Genomic DNA, 27575 nt, shown 5'->3' with positions numbered 1-27575 from the left:
AATTGCTGGGAACTGGAAGGCAGAGAGAGACTGGCGCTCTGCACCATGGCCTTTGGGGTGCCTCCTGCAACCCAGATGAAAAAGCTGGATATTGGACTGCCAATGCATTGAACCCCTCCATCCTTGAGCTCAGGTTGGAATGTGTGTAAATAAATAAACCATATTTCTTTATCTTTATTTATTTTAAAACTTACAGTCATAGACCCGTAATACAGAAAGAAAATCTAAAATAAAACAACACTTTTAATACAATTATGATTTATGAATCTGTCTGTTCCTGACCGATTGAGCTATGAAAAGAAACTTTGCAACATGCTCTGTGATGAGTTTATCTTTGTCTAACAAAAGGTGCCGAGCTAACCATTTTGAGGATCTTTCAGAAAAATTTATAATAAGAGGAACAATAAATTTAATCCTAGCGTCACTATATATAAACCATATTTCATAAAGACACCGCAGTCTCCGCTGACCTTCTTCCCAAAGGAAACCAAACCCTGGAGGAGCGCAGGGACCCTGGAAATCTCACCACTCGGAGATTGGGGGAGGCGTGCAACAATATCTACTAAAAAAACACACCTTAGTGTTTGTATCTGACTTCAGTGGGTTCAGGCAGGACACTAATCAGGTCTCTGCACAACTCAGCCAATCCAAATCCAAAAGTATGGAAAAGAAGTGTAATGTGAGTCGGAACCCAAGTGAATTAGATATAGTTGTATGGGGGAATCAGTTGGGAGAGGGACTAGTAGGAAAACGAAAGCAGAGCTCTTGGTTATGCTGCAACAGACTGTTAAGTAACGTTTGTTCCTTCTAACGAGCATTTGTGATTCATTTCAACTCTTGCGAATATTACAAGAAGTCCCTCACATGTGTCTCTAAGAAGAAAAGCCATGTGACTGGGAGGGGGGTCTGCCCGTGTTCAAGCCCCTGCTAGGAAGGCTCCCACTCCATCAGTCCTTGAAGGCCACCCTGACACAGCCTTAACCAGGTTCCAGTACTGTGCTTGTCTTCCCTGATAATCTGTCTGCTTATTTTTACTTTATTTGCTAAATTTTTATCTCACTGACATGCCTATCTGTGTCCTACTGTGGACATACTGTAAGAACAATAAATGTATTTTGTACAGTAATGTTTTTACTTATACCATTTTTATTTTATGGGGGCTTAAAATTATTATTATTTTTTAAATGTGTTTTCTGATCCTACAGCAGTCCACCCTCATTAAAAGAGGATGGAATAAATAGGATAATTATGCTGAGAGAGAATGGAGAGTGGATTTTTTCCAAGTCATGACGGGCTATGTATTTCTTTTTGAATCCTGTGAATCTGACAACAAACTGGAGCACACATTAAACATGAGAAAAGCCTGCTCAAACTCTTATCTCTTCAACTGCCTCAGGGCCTAGCTGTGAATAATCTTTTAACTAAGTAGAACGCTAAGAGAGGGAAATATGGACTTTGGGGGCATGTAATATATTGCATTTGTTAGTGACAGTTCTTCCATTGTTATATCTAGTATCCCTCTTCTTTCATCTTAAAAACAGCTTGGATGCAGCCAATACACTGCAAGCTTCATCTCTGTGTTTCGTACATTTTCAAAACTACATCTGAACAAACCACAAGGTAAAAATCTCTACCTATTCTGGAATTAAATTAATATGTTAACAAAATGCTTTCTGTGATCATTACAACTAAAACATTTTTACAGTATAAAACTGGGAAAGTGCAGTGGAACACGTACCCTGAGTAGGAGGACTTTTATTAATGGAGACCCATGCTTCCTGCTCATCACATTGGCAATCGTCAAAACCAACATATAAAAGAACAGATTAGAGTTAATGACATTAGGTAAGTGTATTTTATGACTTACAGTTCTTTCCTGCCAACCTTCAAGTTGAAGATGCTGAAGGGGATATACTAAAATAATGTAGAAATAGAAGAAGATGCCATTAGTCTTTATTTTGGCATCTCCAACTTTGAGATTTAAGGTACGAGGCACTATAAATCACCTTGTTAGGAAATGTTCAGTAAGCACACATGTGTACAGTTCCAACATGCAACCTTGACATTCCTTTTACAATCTTTTGTCATGGTCGCTCAAATACATTTCAGAATTTGGGCACCCAAGCCAGGAAAGCAAAGATAAACCCAGTGTTCATTTAATTGTATGAAGAGGGAATTAGCATACATATCTGAACATATGTTAATTGACAGACACAGAACTTAATAGTGTTGTGCACACCCTTAATTTTGGGGATGTGAGAGACTTCCAGGGGTTCCTGCACTTACCCTGGGTTTGTGGAACAGGAACAGGTATTGATATCTATGCACAACAACAATAATCGCTATGTAGAAAATATATAAAGAACTGATGGTTTCCACCCTCAGGACATGTTTTGGGCACTGCAGATCATACCTCCATGCATTCTGGAGAGGTTTCCCACCCAATTCAGAACTTGCATATATGTATTAGAAAATATAGCGAATATGTACAGGAAAAGAATAAGGAAATGAGGTGCCCGTCACAAAAGATGCTTTGGGGCACCATAAAACACACTTCATTGCATCTGGGAGAGTGTCTTCTCTGAGATGCCATCCATGAATGCTTTTGAGTGTCAGCTATGAAATTACATCTTCAAGAAATTGTTGTTTGACCTGTCACGTTTCCTTCTGTCGCCAATCCCAATGGCTTTGTAAAATAATATTTCAGCTGTAACAGTAAGGAAAGACCGATCCAAAAATTAAACATAAAAAAATCCCATCATTCACTTCATCTTTCAACAACCGTTTTGACCTTGTCCCAGTGTGCGTCTGTATTGGAATTATATTTAGGATGTTTTCAACAACGTTTTGTAATTTTCAAAAGGTGTTTTTCAATGTTTTGTATTTGATTTTGTAAAGATATTTTGATTTTAAGATGTTTTTAAAAGACTTGGGGGGGTATCACTTTTTTGGCACCCTGGGCTAATGCTGGAGGAAGGACAGGATAGAAATATAATAAATGAACAAATAAACATACATACATGCAACCATACTTTTAGAGGTACTTTTTCTTTACTATATATATATTAAAGAATTAACAAATCAGTAGTGTTGTTGGCTTGACTTTTCAAAGAAATAACCATCTTCTTTATCATCAAAGATAAGGATCCAGGTGGGTCAGACTCTCAGCTGATTGCCAAAATATCCATCAGTTTGCTGTGTGTATCCTGAAACAGCAATCGTTGTTTCATGCCTCTACACCTAACTTGGCTGCAATGGAAAACTAACTTTAGTTACCATTCCAGTTCACCTTGCCTAACAGTTAGCACCACAGTTATATTTGCAAAGGTGGAGATTTCCTTTAAGATGTCATGGAAATATTGAAGTTCTGCATTAGATGCTGAAGAACAGATAATACATGCTTTCATTCAAGAAGTGCAGTATTTGAACAAAGAAGGTTACAGAAATAAGACGTTTTGTTGGGGTAGGATATCTACTAAACTTTATAGAAACACTGAGAAGTGTAAGAAATGGCTTTATAATTTATGGAAGGAAGATCGAAGAGTCCTGAGAAGTATAACTGAGAAGCAGGGATCGAAAGGTTTTGTATTTGTAAGAAGCCAGAAGATTCTTCATCTTCTGTTCAATGTGATCGTTGCAATGATTGGCTTCACCCAAAGTGTATAGGTTATAAATCTGCACAGGAGTTGGTTGATGTTACACCATGGTTTTGACCAGCATGTGAATCAGAACAGAACTGCCGTTTTAAACAGGACTATAAATTCAGTGCATTTGAAGTTTCTAATGAAGCTACTCAAAATGAATCATATTTTAATTCACTGACTGGATCTGTGGATATAGATGCTACTCTCCAAACTGAGCACAATGATCCAAAGTTGGAACATCAAACTATATTTAGACAGAAGAATGGCAGTGATGTTCTCAGACCCAAAGGGAAGGAATTTCAAGAGAGTGTCCACGAATATCAGATTATCAGTTTCTATGCGCTCTGAAACAAATACAAGTGATGAAGAGAAGACTGTTATCAATTCAACGTAGATATACTCGAGCAAATCACAATCTGGATTACAGAACAGATGGGCTAGTATGTTAGCAAAAGAGTTGGAGGAAAAGAACATGTTTCGTGTCTTTGCTTCCAAATATAATTGATTTAAAAGGAAGAGCTCACCAAAAATAAATGCCCCATTCTGGCATAGAAGAGCAAAATGTAAATTTGATGGCTGTATCTGGCTACAAATGACTATTAAAGAGAGACCAAAGAAGGATAATAATGTGAGAATAAACATCACTCAGACACACCATTGGCCAGTCATACAAAAGGCATACACGTATCCCAGAAAGGAAGGAACTGAAAAAGAAACACAAGGGAGAAACACCCAGTAACCTAAGCAACACACTTATAAGCCAATGTGAGCTTAATATAATAGCTGGCAACTATAACGAAGTGAAAAGTACTGCAGTCTTACAAAAAATGTCCAGTGAGGGAAACCTTGAAGGACGCACCGATCAAAACCTTTTTCAGGACTGTGTTAACATACAAGAGAAGCAAGACGCTTCAGAAATAGCACCATATAAAAGAGAACATTTACCATTTACAGAACATCACCATTTACGTTGCACATGTACATGGAAGTTCATTTACATCTTTTGTGTGATCTTCAGAGGGCGGGTTTATGCAAGTTGTATCTTGATGCCACAGGGTCCTTAGTCCAGAGACTGCCTTCAGTGAAAAAACGTATTTTGCATAAAGAATCCATCGAACACATCCAGTAGCAGAGATGCTCACTTCTGACCAGAGCACTACAACTATTTCACCCTGGCTGGCATTGTGTTCAAGGAACATGCTAAAGGTTCAACATTTCAGACCACAAAAAGTTGAATGTGACTTCCGCTGGGCTTTAATTCATGCTGTCACTGAAGTGTTTAACAAGATGCCTCCAAAGCAATACCTCAAAGCATGTTTTGAAGTTGTTCAAATAAGAGACCTGTTGAATTTACAATAATTCACATTTGCGCGGCACATATGATAAAGCTAATTGCTAATTGCTGGACATGTAAGCAGAATAAAAGTTTCACAAGAAGTTAAAAGTTTTTTCATGTATGCTTTTGCATTACTGCAAAACGGGGGGGGAAATGACAGAATGCAAAGAGATGATTAGGAAACTAAACATTATTTTTGGGACTAAGCAGCTAACATATGAGTGTAAATTTGCAATAGACGCAGTTAAGAAATTTTTAAAAGTCCAAAAAATATCCACTACTGATCATGAAAGTACTTTTGATCTGAAAGAAGGAATCTCTCGAACACAGGATTTTATATGTAAAAGCTCACCTTTTTCCAAACTTATACCCACCCAAATCTGGAAAGCATTGGAATACAGAATGTGATTAAAAAACAAAATATCTACTACAATAATGAACTACAAAAAATTGTGTCAAGGTATGTTGCTACATTGCCATTGTGGAGTGGCATTATGCTGCAAGACCAAAAATGACACCAGACTAAAGACTGTAATGCCACTGTTGAAAATTGGTTCAGAACAATTACAAAAGAAGTTCTGAATGACAAACTGTATCGCAGACCAGCACAGTTTACAAACATTATGAAAGACACCATTCAGGGTTGATTCTGTGCAACTGCCATTGATATTCTCAGTGACAGCAACCAAAGAAAGAAAACCAAGAAGATTAAGACAGAGGAAACTAGTTTAAGTGATGCCATACCAGATCTTCTTACTGAGATAGAAAAATGGTCCAAAAGACCACAGTCCACACCTAAAAAGCAATGTAGGTACCAAAAAGCACCGCTTCAACATCAACACAAAGAAAAGCCAGTTTCATCTTGTCCTGCTTGGAATGGAAAAGGGAAACTGAAGGGAAGGAATATAAAGCTTATAAACACCTGCACAATAGACAATCTCTACATTGTGATAATGAAACTGTATTCCAAATTGAAAAATGAAATATCAGGACTGTGGAACAAGGATGAAGCCGTTCAAAGATTGTTGCGAGTGAATTATGCCTTTAGGAGTCATAAATAGTGTTCAGGGAAACTTGAATGGTTGACACAGTTTCAGAATTACGTGGCAAAAAGGCTGTGGGATTGCTATGGGTCCAAAGAAGACAAGATAACCTCCCGCCTATCCTTTTTATTTAGTTCCAGACAGTACTCCATCTGTAGCAATCTTGACCAAAAAGGAAAAGGGAAATGAAGTCTACGTGAATATGTTTATCGTAGGTATACCGTTTCATTGCTATTTATTGCCCCACTAGCTTCACTGGATCAGTATTCATTGGCAAATTTTAAAGATATTTTCATAATGTTTTCAAGATAGGCAATGCTTTGAAGTAACATGCTTCCAAGGATATTAATCGCTGTTATGAGATCCCATCTTGATTGTGTTCTAGGTACTGTTTACACAATAAGCTGGGAAAGCAGTATTAACCAGAGGAACCACACTGGGTGTTCACAGAGAGATTGCTAACACTGTATGCATACAATAATGATGATAGTGCAACTCGGAAAGGCAAGACAGAAACTGGGTTTTAGCTGTATGCGAGTGACAAACCATCTTTCATTGTTATTTCTAGTATCCCTCTTCTTTCATCTTAAAAACAGCTTGGATGCAGCCAATACACTGCAAGCTTCATCTCTGTGTTTCGTACATTTTCAAAACTACATCTGAGCAAACCGCAAGGTAAAAATCTCTACCTATTCTGGAATTAAATTAATATGTTAACAAAGTGCTTTCTGTGATCATTACAACTAAAATATTTTTTATCACTTGCAGTGTAAAAGTGAGGAAGTTGCAGTGGAACACGTACCCTGAGTAGGAGGACTTTTATTAATGGAGACCCATGCTTCCTGCTCATCACATTGGCAATCAAGTCAAAACCAACATATAAAGGAACAGATTAGTGTTAATGACATTAGGTAAGTGTACTTTATGACTTACAATTCTTTCCTGCCAACCTTCAAGTTGAAGATGCTGAAGGGGATATACTAAAATAATGCACAACAATGTACAAATAGGAGAAGATGCTGTTAGTTTTTATTTTGGCATCTCCAACTTTGAGAGCAAACCTAAGGTACCAGGCACTATAAATCACCTTGTTAGGAAATGTTCAGTAAGCACACATGTACAGTTCCAACATGCAACCTTGACACCCCTTTTACAATCTTTTGTCATTGTCACTCGAATACATTCCAGAATTTGGGCACCCAAGAGTTAGCCAGGAAAGCAAAGGTAAACCCAGTGTTCATTTAATTGTATGAAGAGGGAATTAGCATACATATCTGAACATATGTTAATTGACAGGCACAGAACTTAATAGTGTTGTGCACACCCTTAATTTTGGGAGTGTGAGAGACTTCCAGGGGTTCCTGCACTTACCCTGGGTTTGTTTTCCTTTGAATGAAAGTCAGTCTAGACTGTGTTGTCTTTAGGAGATATGGTTTTATTTACCATAAAATTGAAAGACTCAAAGCATTAACAACCCAACATATCTTGCTACCGGTGTCTTGGGGAGTCCCTCAAAACTATTGCCTTGGGATTCAGTATACAGAACAGGGCAAGCCTTTGTGTCTCTCCAGTTCTCAGGTACAGACTAAAACAAAAATCTACCTCCAGAAGGGTGAGATCACTCATCTGTCAGAGTCCATATAACAACAGTACCACTGTCAACCACATCTGTAGACATGTACATCGACCACTCAACAGTCCCATTAACTCACAAAGCGAGTGGTTTGGCCAAAACAATTAACAAGTTGGTGTAACCTGTTCAGCTTCTGTATCTCTAATACAAACTGCATCACTATAGATTCAAGATCACAGGCTGAAGGGGAGAAAAATAGAAGGGGAGAAGCTTGGAAACCACAGCAGTATTGTGGATCGTTCCTTGGCCATGTTAAACCCAAGCCAGGACCCATATCTTGGGCAAGTCAGTTGGCTTTGGACCACTAGATACAAAGTCGTTTTATTCCACATTTGGAGGAATACTACGTTAGCACAGCAAGGGAGATTCTGATGATCCAGCCAAAGCCTGCTTGCAGCCATAGGGCGACCAAGCCTTGCCTGAGCCTGGGGCTGCCCTGTGCCAGACCCCAGCTCAGGCCACACCCTGAAGATGCGTAGGGGGTCCAACCCGCATCACCGCCCCCCAGAGCCCTGAAACTCCGAGCGGATGAGGCACGTTGGCCCCAAAGGCGGCCCGTGTTCTGTCCCCCGGGCCGTATAGCCCTGAGCTGCAGGCCCCTGGACCGCCAATCGCCCCCAAAGGTGCCTAAAGGTGTCACCTAGCTGCCCTTTCCCTTTAAACCTTTTCCCGCACTTCTTTGCCACAAAAGGGGGACAAGCCTCTGCTTAGTCTCCCTTTACTCCACACCCGATAAGAATCTCGTGCAGACCCCTCTGCAGATCCATCAGGAAGATGCCATTGTTGCCTCATGAACTGCATGTCCACGCATGCCTGCCACTGAGGGTCTTGCCCTCCATGTCTGCCACAGCATACAACCCAAGGCTACCGAGGCCTCAGCTGCATGTCCTCACATGCCTGCCACTGAGGGCCTTGCCCTCCCTGTCTGACCACAGCAGACGACCAGAGGCTTTTGTGGCCTCAACTGCATGTCCTCACATGTCTTGCCCTTCAGTAACCAAGGTAATTCCCACCCAGGGGAATGACCACCACCTGCAGAACCTTCCACCCTGAACCCTGCTGGAACAACATGGGTAGGAGACCATTCCAGCGCATACTCTGTCAACCCAGCCACCAAACCGTGGCCCACCATCAGAGCCCCAGCTGTGAACCAATGTGCGTTTGCAGCCCCAAGGCCAGCCTATGAGATCATGCCATGGCTGCAGAGTAGGCTGCGCATCTGCTCCATTCCCGTCCAGCAACCTGCCAAAACAGAAACAATCATGAACAGTTGGGTCCCGGACCTTCAGACTCGCCCCCGGGGTGAATGTATTCCATGCGCCCCCTACTTCCACCTCCCGACGGCCTGCACCTGCATATACCAAAACCAAATAGACCGTCCCAGGTAGGCAATTCCACTGCTGGGTAGGCAACCCCAATTCTGGAGGAGCATGTCCCTCAAACCCCCATGGGTCTGCTCCCAGGCACTGCGACACTAGACCGAAACTTTATGAGGGAAGATCCCTCCCCCTGAATATCAGGCAACCAGGCCTGTAGCTTCAGGCCAAAAACACTATGACGCCGTCATGGGGAAGTGTCCAGTCCAGGGGGAGGGTAAAATAATGTGGAGTGACTCTTGTACCCCTGGTCTGCCTGGAAACAAACCTCGGACCGCAGGATGGCTCGAAGGGAAGTCTGACCTGGCCCCAAACACCCCCGCCCCCCATCTGGAAGGCTCCAAAATTAAGTGTGAGGGCCGCTACATGCAACTGCTGAGCTTTGAAGCATGATGGTCACAGGGCACCTCCCTGATCAACAATCCCTGGCGGGTCAGGTGAACATGGAGGATGAGGATAAGGGGTATGGGGGTGTGCATGGGCCAGCTGGCCGGCACATGACATATCCCAAGACGTCTGAATGGTCCTAAAGGCCCCCTGCCAGCCTACCTTGCAACACACTGACAGACAAGCTTTACTTCTACCATCTATGATGAATTCCAGCACGTGATTCATAGGAATAGGCCACACTTTGCATAGCCCCTGCCAGCCCCTAACTCCCAGGAATCCCCTCCTGCCCTCTGATAGCTGGTGAGCATGCTGGGGCAGCAGATAGGCATATGGCCATCTCTGACACCCCTCCCCCATCTCCCAGTATGTGGTATGGGACTAGCGGAGTAGGTCCTTCCTCTAACTGAAACACCATTGAAAGGAAAGGAGGGGGCCACACCACAGGTTGGCGCATAAGGCAGCCAAAAACTTTGAACCTGTGGTAAGGCTGTGAAATCCCTGTTATGGCACCATAAACCCCACCATAGAAGGCCCCCAACACCTGAAGGGCAGAAAGCAAACACCTTCCCCAGCCCCTGAAAACTCCAGGATCTTGATCTGCAACAGTTCAAGCTTTTCCCAGGCAGCCTGCAGCCCTGGGTCCAAAAGTCAATCTTAATACCCTGGAAGGTGAACACTAGGGCAGGATCCTCCATTTTCCCAGCTGCCAAAGGAACTCCCCAGTTCATAGCTACGCTATAAACTGTGCCATCAGGTGCTAACATGCGCCCAAAGTCTGCCCTACCCGTGAACTGTAAATCATGAAAGTAGTGCCCCACTGCTTCTGAGCCCTCTCGTCTCCTGACTGTCCCTTCCAAGAAGGGGCTGAAGTGCTCCATGCAAGAATACAGCAGCCCATAGGTAATGCTCTGCTGCATAGTTGACTTAAAGGGCAAAACTCAGCAGCTCAAAATCCACCATGTGTAACAGCTGGCAATGCAGGCAGATTAGCTGCCACACTTGCCCAGAAGGCATCACTGACTGACCCCACTTGTATGACGGATGGTGAATCAGGTAGACTTTGCCCACTGCCACTTTGGGCACTATACGGGGGGGGCACTGAGAGAGCAGAGGTAGGGGATGATGGGAAGGGGCCAATAACCCTGCCCAACTGTATGTCTTCATCAATTGTCCTCTGGACCAGTGCGTCCATACCTAAGACTGATTTAAGATTGCTGGCCATAAGGGCGAGCCGGGGGCCACTGTTATAGGATCTGGAAAACCGCATAATAAAAACCACATAATAAAATGAGTCTCCCCATAACTGGGCAGTCTGCAAGCAAGGTCCATAGCCCTCGAGCGTAGCTGGGAAGGGACACTTTTCTTGAGCAGCCTCTGCTGGGGGCTGCTTCCCACTCCTTTGAGGGGCCCTGGCCCCACATATCCTTCTGGCTTGTTGTTGTGCCTTTAATAGCAGGTTTGTATTCAGCAGTTATTAGATGGCATGGAGTTGAGCAATGTCATCTTCTAATGTCTGCAGATCAAATGACTCTTAAAAGCACAGGACTAGTGGCCCGTAAAAAAGGTGGCCACCTTATCTACAGACCAGTTTGTAAACTAGCTAAAGAGAAGATGCAAGCAAATGTGCAGCCTGCACGTGATTACTGAAAAGAATTCCATTATGTTTAAATAATTTACTCAGAAATATGAATTGGACCAGTTCTATGCATACTTACTTATGAGAAAATCCCCCTGAGTGATTCGTTACTTCTTCCCCTGGAAGGGTGCATGTGATTGCACACATACAGCAGAATCCTATGTATGTTTACTCAGAATATCACAGATTAAATGGGTCTTAGGACAGAGGTTTATGGGACTTAACTGATGGAAAGGTTCATATATTTTTACCTGGGTTTTGAAGAACGTATTTGGGGAGGGGAAGCTTGACAGTGAAAAAGAGGGGATGAGTTCCCTTTGCATTTTGGAGTTGAGGTAGTTTTGGAGGTGAGGTTGCAGCACTAACTGGGATCCCTACTGGCTCCTGCAGCCTCCTTTCTGTCTCCGGCTGCCACCCACCCTCCTCAAAAAGCCTCTGCTCTTCGTAATTACATTGCACTGCTCCAATCCAAATGGCCGCTACATTTCTAGGTTATTCTGCAAAAACAAGTGGCGGCCACAGGCAGCAGGAGGGTGCGGGAGTGCAGGCAAATTTTTGCCCCTCTCATCTCCTCAAGTTCTCCCTAATTGACTAACCCCTTCTCTGAACTTTCCTGGTTTGCAAAAACAGTGTGGAAGTGGAATGGCCTTCTCAGTACATCCCTTAATAAAAGCATCCCCACAGATGGCTGTCCAGCTGCCTCTGGAATGCCCCCAGTGTCAGATAGCCCACTACCTCTCTAGGTAATTGGTAAATGAAAAGTAACATTTAGTTTAAACTAAAAATACACTTCAGTATCAAGAAAAGGAGTCTATTCCTATTTTGCTTCTGTAATGGGAAGGGGATCCCAATAGAAGTATCTCCTGGCCCTAACTGGAGGTGCTGAGGGCTGCACCTGGGGACCCTCTGCATGCAAAGCAAGTGATCTGTTACTGAGCTACAATCCTCCCTCTCCAGGGTCCGAGATCCCTGTAAATGGTAAAATAATCATAGCAATACCAGCGCATGAAGTGCATTGGCTCTGTTCCACTGTTGGGCATCTGCAAACAGGTACAAGGTACATCCTTGAGACATACACAAGGGACATTTAGGTAGGATAAAATTCCACTTCATGTAGCTGCCCCACTCAGTGCACCAAACACACACACACCACCCGGCTGTACCTGCGCTCCTACGGCTTTACCTGCGCTGCTACCACGCAAGCTTTTCCTGCGCTGCTACTGCCCAGGCTTTACCTGCGCTGCTACCGCCCAGGCTTTACTTATGTTACCACCACCCCAGCTTTACCTGTTCTACTATTCTGCTAAAGTCGGCAGTGGGGGCCTGAGACCTGCTTGACCGTCCCTTAGCGCTAGCCTCCCCCCCAGCAAGAGCTCACAAAAACAAATTTAAATGTCCTGGCCTGAGTGCCTGCTGCGCCACTCCCCGGGTCGCTGCCGTGCCTCGCCACCGCAGCTACTGCGCCTCTCCTGAGAAGATGAGGGATCGCCACCGCTGCTGCTGCACGCAAAGGCCTGGCCGCCCAATGGGGTCCCGCGCCGCTTCCACTAGGAAGGATCGCCGCTGCTTCTGCTGTCGCTGCCCGGCCTCACTGAGCCACCGGCTTCTCCCCCTGAAGCCTTGGAGTCGCTTCTCCTGCCTGTGCTGCGAGGCCTCCTTGAAGCCTCGCATCCACTGCTGGCCCAGAAAGGCCCTGCCGCCGTAGGGCTCCTCAGGCAGACCTCGCGCAAGGCCTCCTGTTACTGCTGCTGCCGCTGCAAGCCCAGCGCATCAAAGGCCTTGCCGTGGCTGGAAGGCCTCCCATGCCTTGTAGCAGCCGCTGCCGCAAGGCCGGCTTATCAAAGGCCTCGCCGCGGCTGGAAGGCCTCCCGCGCCTCACTGGCGCCGGAACGCCCCTGCACCTCGCTGGCGCCGGAAGGCCCCTGCGCCTCGCTGCAGCCGCCACCGCAAGGCCTCGCTGCCCTGCAGGCCTTGCCGCCAAAATTCAAAGGAGGGCGGGAGGCTGGTGGAGTGGCCTTAAATGGCCTTCAGCCGCCCCGCCCCGTTCTATGTGTCATGACGGCATGCACACACACACACACACACCTGATGGCGGCCTGGGCTTCAGCTGCAGCCGCAAACTCGCCCCTTTGCCCTGCAAGTACCAGGCATGGAACGGGATTGTGTTCATTCTTTAAAGAAAGAGGTACTGGCAGGGAAAAAGGCAGGCAGGGGAAAGAAAGAGTCCCATTTTCCTGTCCAGTGCAAACCCAGCAGGGCTTTGGAAGTGGTGGTTCTTCCACTACAGTCTCTCCTCCTGCAATCTTTTCTACTGTATTCCAATCCACAAGTGCAACATAAACAGGAAAATTGCAGACCTTGTGATGGTATGTAAATTAACTACAGATTAAGCCATAACATCTCAACTGTCTCTGTATAGGTTGCTATTGAACATATTGTTATGAGCATGGGGGGGGCTGGAATGGATGATTTCTGTGGGTCACCTTTCCAGCCTCTGATTTGGAATCCTATGCCTGGGAGGCTGGCTCTGCTAGCCAGATGAATCTCCTTTGTTAATCAAATAGAGTGGCTAGGTAGTTAATGGTCCTATTTAGTTGCCCCGGCAACTGGTGAATGGAGCTAGGAAGATCCTTTTGTCATTTTAAACTCTACAGGAGAGCCTTCCCCCCCCCACTCCTGGCAGCTAGCAGAGGTGTGGGCGGGTAGTTTTGGGGTGTGTTCTAGAGGATGGCTGGGGCTGCAGGCATGGTGAGAGGCTGGCTCCCTGCATCGTGGCGATAGGATGCCCCTGCACCCGGATGGAAAAGCTGGATATTAGACTGCTGATGCCTTGAACCCCTCCATCCTAAGCTCAGGTTGCAATGTGTGTAAACAAATAAACCATATTCCACAAAGACACCACAGTCTCCACTGACCTTCTTCCCAAAGGGAACCAAACCCTGGATGGGCGCAGGAACCCCGCAGAATCTCACTGCTCGGAGATTGGGGAGGCGCGCAACACTGGTGGTAGAAGTGGGATTGAGTTTCCTAGAACAGGCATTGGAAGCAAGGTGTGCCTGAGTTAAAATGGAGGGAGAAACAGCAACTCTCCTGGAACAGATGAAATTGCTGTTCCAGCAGCAAACAGAACAAAGGCAACAAGAACGCCAGGAGGACCAGCAGCAAAGGCAAAAACAGCGCCAGGAGGACCAACAGCGACAGGATGCCCAGATGCAGGACTTCCGGAAGAAAGTTGATGGGATTGATGAGAGACTGCTTAGCCTGGACTCTAGGGTGTTTGAGTCAGTAGCCGAAACTCAAAAAGCTGTAGCCAACTTGGAACTGGCCAACCGAGATGAAAATGAGAAGCTCCAGAAAGAGTTGCGGGAACTGGAGAGGCAGCTGCAGGAGATGAAGCAAGAGTACCAACCCACCTTGGGAATGAGTGGCTGGGTGAGAGACCAGCAGCCAGCAACTGGGGGTAAGGAGTTTCCCCTCATAGACTTTTCTACCACGTAAGGGCATTCCACGTAAGGGCCACGAGAGAAGGGGGCTGGTCACCACAGTTGGTGTGGTCCAGAAGCCCACTCTCTATGATGGAAAAATCTCCTGGGAAGCCTATCTTTCCCAGTTTGAAATAATCTCCCAAATAAATGGCTGGGATGAAGGGCAGAGAGGAGGATTCCTCGCAGCCAACCTTAGTGGGCCAGCTCTGGTGGTCTTGCAGAATCTCCCATCTGAGAAAAGGCAGAGTTACCCAGATTTGGTGAAAGCCTTGGATCTACGGTTTGGGGCTGTGCATCAATCTGAGTTAGCCAGGACCCAGTTCAGGAGTCGCAGGAGGAGGAAAGAAGAAGCCCTCCCCAAGTTTGCTGAGGAGTTGAGACGCCTGGTGGGAATAGCGTACCGGGATGCCAGTGAGGAGATGCAGGAGACACTGGCAAAGGACCAGTTCCTTGATGGACAGAGTGATGTGGACTTCCGCATGAAGATCATGGAGCGGCATCCAAAGACCTTGCGAGAAGCAGTAGAAGTTGCCACGGAGATAGAAGCATTCTACGCAGCTACCAGTTCGAGTGGGAGGCAGCCCCTCATGAGAAAGACCTTCGTGGGTAAGCATGCACCTTTTTCTAATGTGAATGGGGATGTGGAACCATCTGACCAGGCAGCTAATGTTTTAGACCGGTTAGAAGAGTTCCTAGATTTGGTTGAAAAACCTAGGGCAATTGGTAATGGCAAAGTGTTTAGGGGCAAGGTGCCACTTCGATGCTGGCACTGTGACAAAATTGGCCACAAAAGGGAGAACTGCTATCTTGCCAAGGGAAGCCAGGACAGACGTTCACAAGTGCCAAAAGACAATGAGGCAGGTCAGGGAAATGGGGCGCCACCAAGCTGAAGGGGCAAGGCTTGGAGGGAGGAAGGGAGGCCCCACGGTGTGTGCCTAAATCTGGGCAATTGAACTATAATAATAGTAGCTTGGCAATTGATTGCGAAGTTGGCGGGGTGAAATGCACAGGTATACTAGATACGGGATCAAATATTACTGTTCTTCGATCTGATATGGTAGGCATGTTCAGGGAGAAAGGGGCTCGTGTTGGGGAGGCCACTTGGTCTCAGATGGAGATGGTAAATGGAACCCCAGCCCCTGTGAGGAAATGGGGAAGTGTGAGCATAAAGATTGGCCCAGCCCATTTGCAACATGTGATCTGGGAGGCAGACATTGTGGACCAGTTTATAATCGGCCTGGATCTGATGATGGCCAATGGTTGTGTTATTAACACTATGAGAGGTACCCTGCAGGTATGCTCTTTTGAGGTGCCTCTCAAAGATGCAGCTCAAAGCCAGCCAGCCCTTTGCAGGCGCCTGCTCTGTGAGGAGAGGATTGTCCTTCCCCCCAGGGCAGAGACCATTATTATGGCTCAATGCTCAGAGGGCTCTCCCCTGGCAGAGTCCTGGGGCTTGGTGGAAATGTGTCCAGACGGGCAGGAATTAGAAGGGATCTTGGCAGCTAAGGCTCTTGTGGATTTGGGGCAGCCCAGGGTGCCAGTACAGCTTCTGAATGTTTCTGATGAGCCCCGGATGTTGAGGAAAGGCCTCATGGTGGCAAAATGTGAGCCTGTTCAATTGTTAGGGGTGGGCACAGAGCCCAGTTGGGAGGGGGACTGCATCAAAGAGGAGCTGCCTCAGTTTCTCGCTGGGTTGTATCAGGGCAGTTCAGTGCATCTAAATGAGGGGCAGCAGATTGCCCTAAAGGGTTTTCTACTAAGGAACCAGGGCCTGTTTTCAAAATCAGACGCAGATATAGGGTGCACTTCACTTGTGCAACACAAGATTGATACAGGCAATAGTCATCCTATCAAACAGGCACCCCACAGATTACCTGTTGCAAAGCGGGGAGAGGCTTTACAGGCAATTAAGGACATGCATGATCAGGGGATAATTGAACCCTCCACCAAGTCCTTGGACCTCCCCTATTGTCGTAAAAAAAAGAGATGGTAGCCTTAGATTCTGTGTGGACTACTGGAAGTTGAATGAAGCCACAATAAAGGACTCCTACCCTCTGCCACGAATAGATGACACCTTAGATGCAGTGGCAGGTTCTGCATGGTTTTCCACACTAGATCTCAAATGTGGATACTGGCAGGTGGAGATGGACCCTAAGGACAAGGAAAAAACTGCTTTCACAGCAGGGCAGGGGCTATGGCAGTTTAGGGTGATGGCTTTTGGCTTGTGTAACGCTCCTGCCACCTTCGAGAGGCTGATGGAGAGGGTGCTTTATGGCCTACCCCTGTCAGCCTGCTTGTTGTATTTAGACGATATCCTAGTTCATGCCAAGACATTTGATCAAGAGCTAGCACACTTGCAGATGGTCTGTGACAAATTAAAGGGTGCCAATTTGAGACTGAATCCAAAGAAATGTAAGTTGTTCCAGAGAGAAGTTACTTACTTGGGGCATACCTTGAGTGAAAAAGGGATTGCAACAGACAAGGAGAAAACGGCTGCTGTAGAGGACTGGCCTACCCCTACGACTCTAACTGAGGTGCGAAGTTTTGTTGGGCTCTGTTCTTATTATCGAAGGTTTATCTGTGGGTTTGCTTATATAGCAAAACCTCTTCATGGGCTGGGAGAGAAGGGAAAGGCATTCCACTGGTCATCTGAATGTGATGAAGCTTTCCGAGAGTTGAAAAAGGCACTTGTGAATGCTCCAGTCTTAGCTTACCCATGCTTTGAGACCCCATTCATTTTAGACACTGATGCCAGTGCTTATGGCATGGGTGCTGTGCTGTCACAGGAACGTGCTGGGCAGGAAAAGCCGGTTGCTTACTTCAGTAAGAGCTTGGCTACTGCAGAAAGAAATTATTGCACTACCTGCAAAGAGCTCCTTGCAGTTGTGAGGTCCATAGAACACTTTCACCATTATCTGTATGGGAGAAAGTTTATCGTGAGAACAGATCATTCATCCCTGCAATGGTTACTTCGATTCAAAAACCCTGAGGGTCAAATAGCAAGGTGGCTACAGAAGCTGCAGGAATATGACTTTACCATCACCCACAGACCAGGTTTAAAACATTCTAATGCAGATGCATTATCCAGGCAGCCTTGCTGGCAGGACAACTGCAGCTACTGCCCAAGGCAGGAAAGCAAGGAGCTGGCTGCCTTGGAGGAGGAGAGAGGGCAGAAGCAGATGGAAGACCCGGGCCTGTTGGTTTGCAGAAGCACGACTATCCCTTCTGGAGAGACTGAGACGCTACAGGGGTGGACCCTGGAGCAACTGAGGGCCTTACAGAGAGAAGACCCAGACATCAAGATTGTGTGTGCGTGGAAAGTCAACTCACAAATTTGCCCTCCCTGGGAAATGGTGTCCCCACTCAACACTACTGTGAAGGCCTTTTGGTCTCAGTGGGAGAGTCTAGAGCTTCGAGATGGCATATTGTACAGACGATGGATAGAGCCCGCGGGGACTGGATATAGGTGGCAGCTGGTTGTGCCAGCAAAACTAAAGAGAGAAGTGATGGTGTTGTGCCACGATACTAAAACGGCTGGACACTTTGGTGTGGCAAAAACCCTTGCCCGGGTAAGGGAGAATTTCTACTGGGTCAAGTGCAGGCGGGATGTGGACAACTGGTGCCGAAAGTGTGATGCTTGCACAGCAAAGAAGGGCCCCCCTAGGACAGGGAGAGCCCCAATGCAGCAATATTTGGTGGGTGCCCCAATGGAACGTGTTGCAATAGATGTTCTAGGGCCCCTCCCCGAAACAGATGCTGGCAACCGCTACATCTTGGTTGCAATGGATTATTTTACACGATGGCCTGAGGCTTATGCCATAAAAAATCAGGAGGCTGTGACAGTGGCAAACGCCTTAGTTGACAACTTCTTTTCAAGATTTGGGGTGCCTGGCGAATTACACTCTGATCAGGGTAGGAACTTTGAATCAAGAGTGTTCCAGAAAGTATGTGAAATTCTGGGAATCCACAAAACACGGACCACCCCCGCACATCCCCATTCAGATGGCATGGTGGAAAGGTTCAACCGCACCCTGGGGGTACAACTGGCAACTTTTGTGCATCATCATCAAAGGGATTGGGATGAACATATCTCACTCCTTCTGATGGCATATAGGACAGCAGTTAATGAAAGCACCAAGTGTACTCCAGCCCTCCTCATGTTTGGGCATGAGTTGAGGACTCCCACCTGCCTGCTTTATGGCACCCCTGAGGGTGAGAGGGATAATGCCGACCCTTTGGACTATGTGGAAGGGTTGCAATGTAAATTAGAGAAGGTGCACCAATTTGCAAGAGAAAATCTGAAGATTGCCTCAGATAAGATGGAACGCTTGTATGATGTGAGGTCCTATGGGGAAAGTTTTGTGAAGGGTGACCTGGTGTGGTTTTATAATCCAAAAAGAAAAAAAGGCAGGAGCCCTAAACTAGATAAACCTTGGGAAGGGCCATATGTGGTTCTCAGAAAAATAAATGAGGTAGTTTACCAGATCCAGTTAGGCCCCAGGCACAAGCCCAAAATTATTCATAAGGATCAGCTGCGGAAGTATCAAGGGAACCAAACATGTAACTGGTTCTTCCAATCAACAGTGGGGTTTCACCCAGCGAGCGTAGAGACAGAGCAACGGGTTCCGCCTATGCAAGGGGGTTCCTTGATGGTAGCTGCTGCAGCCGAAGATTATTCATCTGGGTTAGGTAGTGGGGACTCCGCTACACTGTCTGCCAGAAGACCTCAGAGACATAGGAACATGCCACAAAGATTAGATCTCTGAGCTGGAATAGTGACTTGTATTTGCTGTTCTGTAGTGTGGAAATGAGACTGTAGAATGACTATGTTGTAATGATGTATATTGCAATGTCTTCCTAACCTGTATCTGTTATTTCTTTGTAGGAAAAGTTGTTATTCTGTTGTTGTTTTTTGCAGGTCTGGGACAGACCTCTTTCAGAGAAGGGTGTAGTGTTATGAGCATGGGGGGGCTGGAATGGATGATTTCTGTGGGTCACCTTTCCAGCCTCTGATTTGGAATCCTATGCCTGGGAGGCTGGCTCTGCTAGCCAGATGAATCTCCTTTGTTAATCAAATAGAGTGGCTAGGTAGTTATTGGTCCTATTTAGTTGCCCCGGCAACTGGTGAAAGGGGCTAGGAAGATCCTTTTGTCATTTTAAACTCTACAGGAGAGCCTTCCCCCCCCCACTCCTGGCAGCTAGCAGAGGTGTGGGCGGGTAGTTTTGGGGTGTGTTCTAGAGGATGGCTGGGGCTGCAGGCATGGTGAGAGGCTGGCTCCCTGCATCGTGGCGATAGGATGCCCCTGCACCCGGATGGAAAAGCTGGATATTAGACTGCTGATGCCTTGAACCCCTCCATCCTAAGCTCAGGTTGCAATGTGTGTAAACAAATAAACCATATTCCACAAAGACACCGCAGTCTCCACTGACCTTCTTCCCAAACGGAACCAAACCCTGGATGGGCGCAGGAACTGTGACGCCCTTCCCTGGCTCTCCCTGTCAGGTTCCTACCTGCTCGTGGTTACTGCCTGTCTCTAGGCACCACCTGGGACTCCACCAGTCCGGACTGTCCTTTCTTATGGTTTCTCTCCCCGCTCTAGCACAGATCTCAACAGATCCCTCTGCTAGGCAGCACCACCAGTCACGTCCTATAACCAGTAGTCCCAGAGACTCTGCCTGAGTCTCTCTATCTGGTTACCTCTGTGACTGAGTGCTAAAGCTGTCCCAATCCCTTTGATTTACTCAGACTGCTTGTGGTGTTATTCTCTTCACGGCTGCCACCATTTGTCATCCTTCAGCCTTGGTATTTACCTCACCCTCCCTTCTGGTCTGTGAAACCCCAGCCAAGGATCAGGCCTTTGGTAAACCAAATAAGTATTTTATTATATAACAGAGATAACAAGATTTCTTTAAAAGGCACTTAAGCATATGGTTACATCTATTCCTGAGGTACTGGTCTTAGTATTAATCCGAACTCCACCCTCTCCTCACATCCACCAACTCTCCACACAATCTCCTCTCAAAACCCACCAAAACAACCCTCTCAAGTCCACCAACGTCCACACACGTCCACACCACATCCACCCAGATTTACCTGACATTCTTCCTTTTATACTGTCAGCCATTTTAAACATCCAGCCAATCATCCAGCATTCTACTGCCCATTCACTCCCCCTCCTCTTTCACTCCACTTACCATGTATCTTCTAAACAAACAGCACTTACCCTATTTACACTAATACAGGATCATCACATTCCCCCCCCTTAAAACAACGGCAGAGTATTATTCCTGTTCCAGGATTTATACGTCGCGTTAACAATATAACAAGTCTCTATGGGGAAAATGTCTTTCTTTGTTCCTTTGTCTGGGTCACGTCACTGCAGTCGCAGCCACTTGCCTGGAAAGTCCATCAGCCAGTACATTGTCCTTGCCTTTTATGAACTGGAAGTCCACTTGATAGTCCTGTAGGGCCCAGGACCACCTCTGCAGCATAGTGTTATGGTTTTTCATAGTCTGCAACCATAACAAGGCCCGATGATCCGTTGTTACCGTGAATCTTCGTCCCCACACGTATGGGCGCAACTTGTTCAGTCCCCACACGATCGCTAGGCACTCCTTTTGGACCGATGAATAGTTTTTCTCCCTCGGCGTCAGCTTGCGACTCAGATACGCCACTGGATGTCTGGTGCCTTCTCTCTCCTGCAGCAAGACGACTCCCAGCGCGAGGTCTGACGCATCTGTAGCCACGATGAATGGTTGCTCATAGTCTGGTGCTATTAATATGGGTCCTTGGCACAAGGCTTGCTTCAGCAGATCAAAAGCCTTCTGACATTCATCCGTCCATACCACACGCTCAGAACACTTCTTCTTTGTTAATTCATGCAAGGGGGTAGGCCACGATTGCACTGCCTCTACCTTGCTCCATAAGGGGGTGACTTTCCCACTCCCCACCTTATGTCCTACACAGATTACTTCACTCACAACTTTCCCATTCACACGGTATGGCCTAGATCTGATTGGGGCATGCTCTCCAGTATCAATGGAATGTCTGGCTATACTGGTTCGGCCAGGTCTATTGCTGAAGAGATTCCCATAGTTTTTCAAAACTCTCAGAATCTCTTCCTTTACTTCCTCCTCCACCTCCTCTGACCATTCCACTTGATCTACCCCTCCTTTGTCTTTGCTTTCCTGTACCAAATCTGGAAGTTCAAGCCCACTTCCCTCAGGGAATAAGGTAACTTGCAACACCTGTGCATCCCTGGTATGGTAAGGCTTTAACATATTTACATGAACCACTTTGCTTTTGTTTAATTGGTCTGTGGTGATTACATACGTCACTGTGTCAAGCCTTTCTCTGCTGGTATATGGTCCTTCCCAGTTAGCCTGTAATTTGTCATGTTTCCTGGGTATGAACGCCATAACCATATCTCCCACATCATACACACGTTCCCTGGCTGTTCTGTCATACGAGTAACTTTGCTTCTGCTGTGCTTGACTCAAATTCTTTTTCACCACCTCCATCATTGATGTTAATTTATTGCGGAATTCCAATACAAAATCTACTACAGATGTTTTGTACTCTCCCAGGGTTCCTTCCCATGAATTTTTTAATAGTTCCAAAGGTCCCCTCACTTTTCTAGTGAACATGAGTTCAAAGGGTGAGAAGCCTGTTGACTCTTGAGGGACTTCTCTGTATGCAAATAAGAAGCATCCCAAACGTTCATCCCAGTCTTGTGGGTGATCTTGAACATAGCTTCTGATCATGCCCTTCAAAACGCCATTGAATCTCTCTGTTAACCCATTAGTGGCGGGATGGTAAGTAGTGGTCTTTAGATGTTTTAGACCACAACATTTCCACATACATTGCATCACTTGTCCCATGAATACACTGCCTTGATCCATCAGCACTTCATGAGGGAAACCCAGCCTCATAAAGATTTTTAATAAAGCCTCTGCCACTACAGGGGCTTCTACAGATCTTAGTGCTTCTGCGTCTGGGTACCTGGTGGCAAAATCCACCACCACCACTAGATATTTCTTGCCATGCCTTGTGGGTTTGGAAAAAGGGCCCACCAAATCTATTCCCACTCTATAAAAGGATTGTCCAATTATAGGAAGGGGCTTTAAGGGTGCCTTAGTCTTTACTCCACTTTCCCCCACCTTTTGGCATATACCACAAGATAGACAATGTTGTTTTACATCTTTGGAGATGTTTGGCCAATAATAGCGTGCTGCCAATCTCCTCTTGGTCTTTTTTATTCCCAGATGTCCTGCACATGGGACATCGTGGGCTACCTCTAGCAATCTGGTTCTGTATTTGCTAGGTACTATTAATTGCTTCACTGGTTCACATTCATCCTTTCTCTCAGCAGGCATCCACAGTCTATATAAAATCCCATTCTCACACACAACTTGATTCCTCAGTTTGTCAGTGAAAGGAATCTGTTGGGTCAGGGCTAGTTCCTTTATTTGATTCAAACTGGTATCTTTATTCAGCTCTTCTCTGAAATGCTCTGTCTCTTCCCCAGAGAGCAGCTGATACAGTTTGTCTCCTTCAGCAGGCCTGCTAGTGGTTGCTATGGTGACCTGAGGCTCGGAAACAGATTCCACCCTGTTTCCTTCAACCCCCCTTAACATGGCTTCTTTTTCTCTGCCAAGTTGCTGTCTGGTCACCACATATATTTTCCCTTGGGCTCCCATAACATCTCTTCCCAGTATTACTGGTTCTTGTTGCTGGGCATTAATGCCTACTTTATATCTGCCCTCTCGGCCTCTCCACGCCATTTTCACCAGGGCCACAGGCAAGCTTTCTGGTTGACCCCTCACTCCTTGGATAGTCACTGTTTCCTGAGGTAATATTTCTTCAGATTTTATTAAATCTGGCCTCAGTAACGTCTGAGCGGCACCAGTGTCAAGCAATGCCCAATAATTTGCCCCTTGTACACTCACTTCCTCTCTCAGACTTGAATCAAGGTCTGTTACTTCTGTCCAGTTTATCTGGCAGAACTGAACCTTTTTTGTGGTTAAATCTTTTGGTTCTATTTTTACTGCCCTTGCCTGAGCAGGATTACTAATGGGGTTGGCAACCTCACATTGAAAACGTAGGTGCCCCGGTCTACCACATTTGTAGCATAATTTCTCCTCTGTTTTAGGGTACACAGATCCACTCTGGGGTGTCCTGTGCCCTTCAGATTTTATTGGAGGACTCACTCGCTGTGGTACCAAATCCCTTCTGCCAGCATTATATGGTCTGGGTTTAAAATCTCTTGATGTTTTCCCCACCCAGCCAGTTCTATTGGAGGCGAAGTGATCCGCCATCTCTGTGGCCTCCTGCACCAATGTAGGGGAACGGTCTTTGACCAGGAGCCTTATTTCTGGTGGTAACTGATGGAATAATTGATCCAGTATCATGAGGTTTTTCACCTCCTCCACAGACTGAGCTTTTGCACTTGTCAGCCATTTCCCAAATATGTCCATCAGTTTTGCCCCTAGCTCCACAAAAGACCTCCCTGTCTGTATCTGGCAGTTTCTGAAAAGCTTTCTAAAAGCCCCAGTCTGAATCTTTTAAACACTGCTTCTTTGAATTCAGCATATGTTACTGGCCTGTCTGAGGGGAAATATTGGTATACCTCTGCCAATTCCCCTTTGATCAGGTTTGATAAATACTGCATGTATTTATCTTCAGGTAGCCCCCACAACTGAGCTGCCTTTTCAAAGGTTGTGAGATAAATTTGAGGATCTTGACCAGGCTTATAGACAGCAAAGTCCTTTGGAGTAATTTTTATTTTTGCTCCATCTCTGTCTTTCCTTGTCTCATCAGAATGAAACTTCTCTCCTTCAAATCTTAACATTTCTGCCTGTAATTCCGCATCCACTCTCATTCTCTCAAATTCCAACTCCCTCTGTTTTTCCTTCTCTGCACCTTCCATCCTCAATCTCTCAGCTTCTAACTCTCGCTGTTTATCTTTTTACTCAGCCTCAAAGACCCGCTGCTTTTCTTTCTCATCAGCCTCCCTCCTCAATCTCTCAGCTTCCAACTCCCTCTGCTTGTCTTTTTCCTCAGCCTCCCATCTTAACTTCTCTCTCAAGTACTCTATATAAGCGGGATTGCTTAAATATCCTTCTGGGGTCTCTTCCCTGACAGGTTGTTTTTGCTGGGCAGTTGCAAATCCTATAAGTGCTACCCTCAATTCATCTACCCCTTTACCCTCGTGAGGTAAATTGAATGTTATGCACTTCTCCACCAGCTCCTCTCTTTTCATTTTTATATATTCAGCCATGGTGTTTGAGTTCACTCACTCTTTGCCACACACTCTTTGCCAGTCACTCTCACAAATAATCTTGTTTTGCTATTTCTGTTTGCCACACCACTGTTAGGGATTCTCTAGTATTCGTACCACCGCTACAGCCAACACCTGTGACGTAGTCTCCTTTGTCACCACGTGTCTTTGGGACTCTCTTTGGTTCGTATCCCACCGCTACTGCCACCACATGTGACGCCCTTCCCTGGCTCTCCCTGTCAGGTTCCTACCTGCTCGTGGTTACTGCCTGTCTCTAGGCACCACCAGGGACTCCACCAGTCCGGACTGTCCTTTTATATGGTTTTTCTCCCCGCTCTAGCACAGATCTCAACAGATCCCCCTGCTAGGCAGCACCACCAGTCACGTCCTATAACCAGTAGTCCCAGAGACTCTGCCTGAGTCTCTCTATCTGGTTACCTCTGTGACTGAGTGCTAAAGCTGTCCCAATCCCTTTGATTTACTCAGACTGCTTGTGGTGTTATTCTCTTCACCGCTGCCACCATTTGTCATCCTTCAGCCTTGGTATTTACCTTACCCTCCCTTCTGGTCTGTGAAACCCCAGCCAAGGATCAGGCCTTTGGTAAACCAAACATATTTATTAAATAACAAAGATAACACGATTTCTTTAAAAGGCACTTAAGCATATGGTTACATCTATTCCTGAGGTACTGGTCTTAGTATTAATCCGAACTCTACCCTCTCCTCACATCCACCAACTCTCCACACAATCTCCTCTCAAAACCCACCAAAACAACCCTCTCAAGTCCACCAACGTCCACACACGTCCACACCACATCCACCCAGATTTACCTGACATTCTTCCTTTTATACTGTCAGCCATTTTAAACATTCAGCCAATCATCCAGCATTCTACTGCCCATTCACTCCCCCTTCCTCTTTCACTCCACTTACCATGTATCTTCTAAACAAACAGCACTTACCCTATTTACACTAATACAGGATCATCACAGGGCCCCCATGCATGCCCGGGAGATCAGCACTGAGGGGTGCAGCGAAAGGGTACTGTTTCATGGTTGCTGCTGGGTTTGAAAGCAGACACCACAGGGACGGTTGGCGGCTTTCAGCGAGCATGGGACGGGGAACGTTTGCCTGTAATGCAGGGACGGGTTTTTTGCCAGGATGAAACTAACAGCAGAAAAGAGGAGAATAGCACCCCCAGTGTCTACAGACTTTACCTGCAGTGCATAGGGAAACACCGCCCCTTCCATGCCTTCGCAGTTGCCATTTTAACATGGGGGAGCAGCAAGAAAACCCCCGAAAGCAATTAACATGAGTGCATGTGAACACTAAAAAGGAAAAGAGCAAGTTTATCTGTAGTGAGGACGGACATATATGAACCGTCCAAATCAATCCTCCTGCAAAAAGCAGCATTTATAATGTGGATCGAGGGCCACATGTAAACAGGCCCTCTTGCTATAGCAGGATAAGTACCTGTTTGTACCCAGCTAAGCAGCAGTAAGACATGCAAGCATTCATCACTTCCTTCCTGCAGCAGAAGAGCACCATACTTGGATAGGATTTTGCAATAATTTTTCAAAAGGAGATTTCTCCAGCCTGTCAGATTCTCATATTGATACAGAATAAATTATGGCAGTGAAGATAGCTTCTGGAAAATCTGGACCTCTATAACAACCTCCATAAAGATAATTGCTGCTGGACTTTGCCCCTTGGCTCCGACTCTAACCTCAGATCCAGTCTCATCTCCAGGGTCTACTCAGATACCAGAAAATTTAAATGTAGGGTCAGGCAACCTTAGAAGACAGCTGACAACAGAGGACCACTCAGTGCCTCTTGCCAGTATAGAGACTCTCAGATCTGTTGTCCCATGAGCAACCTGTTGGGGGAAGCCACTCTGTGTACTCCCAAACTCTTGGCTTTCAGCTTGCCTCTCTTCAGCCCTGTGTATCCTGCACAAGGCACGTGCCCATCATTGGACCTTCATGCCTGACATAGTTTCTACAAGTATGGAAACCACACTTAAATTCCATTTTTCCCCTCAGTTTGAATTAGAGCTGTGTCAAAAAATTATTGTTTAACTCTCATAAGACCGGGTGGAGAAATTTCTCTCAACTTTTTCAGAAGGTTGCTATGTGCTGACCATAGTTCTCACTGGCCATACTTCCTGAAATGCCTTGTGACATCACATCACATGGCACAGCATTGCTCCAGAAACTGTGGCCAGCAGAATATAGTGTGAGGCTCTTTCCACAGCTTCCCATTTGCTGCACTTTCTGGTAAGACCCAACAAGGTTAGTGGCAATCCTATCCCAAAAACATCTGAGAAATCTCCCGCATCCCAGAAAGCTGAGTCCTCGTTAAATTTAACTATATCAATGTGCTGATCTTGCAGGGTCATGGTGGTGATGGCGGTGGTGGGAAGAGCGTCTGAGGAACCCACCAAGATGTCCAGGCTGCGAGGCTGACTCCAGCACCTGCCACCCTCCTTCCCCTTTCTCCTCCACTCCAAGGCCATGCAGGAGGGCCCTGCGGCCCAGCAGGAACAGATGAGCAGCAATAGTAAGAAGTGAGCACTCACAACAGCCACCCAGAGACACAAAGAGGACTGAGTACCTGAGCATTAAAAAAGACTCAGTGCCTTATATATGTGCTAAGCCTCTACAGTCAATTACCCTTGAATGGCATTACAGTGAGGAAGGGCAGGATATCAATCAATCAATCAATCAATCAGGAAAGAAAGAAAGAAAGAAAG

At 46.1% G+C, this 27575-nt stretch overlaps 1 long non-coding RNA gene across 3 annotated transcripts; it reads left to right on the top strand.

The window, feature by feature from the left end:
• Positions 1 to 736: 736 nt before the first annotated feature.
• LOC133378078 (uncharacterized) lies at positions 737 to 27575 on the top strand. Of its 3 annotated transcripts, none has more exons than XR_009760842.1 (6): positions 737 to 786; positions 1542 to 1620; positions 1706 to 1845; positions 6592 to 6698; positions 6792 to 6934; positions 27216 to 27575. It is a non-coding gene; the product is annotated as an uncharacterized LOC133378078 (long non-coding RNA). The 3 variants fall into 3 exon arrangements; XR_009760843.1 differs by lacking the exon at positions 737 to 786 and adding an exon at positions 793 to 985 and having other exon boundaries at positions 6620 to 6698; XR_009760841.1 differs by lacking the exon at positions 737 to 786 and adding an exon at positions 793 to 985.

This window comes from Rhineura floridana, chromosome 2 (genome assembly GCF_030035675.1).
Source record: "Rhineura floridana isolate rRhiFlo1 chromosome 2, rRhiFlo1.hap2, whole genome shotgun sequence".
NCBI classification, from domain to species: Eukaryota; Metazoa; Chordata; class Lepidosauria; order Squamata; family Rhineuridae; genus Rhineura; species Rhineura floridana.
Note: the sequence above shows the minus strand (reverse complement) of the source record. Positions and strands in the feature narration are given on the sequence as shown.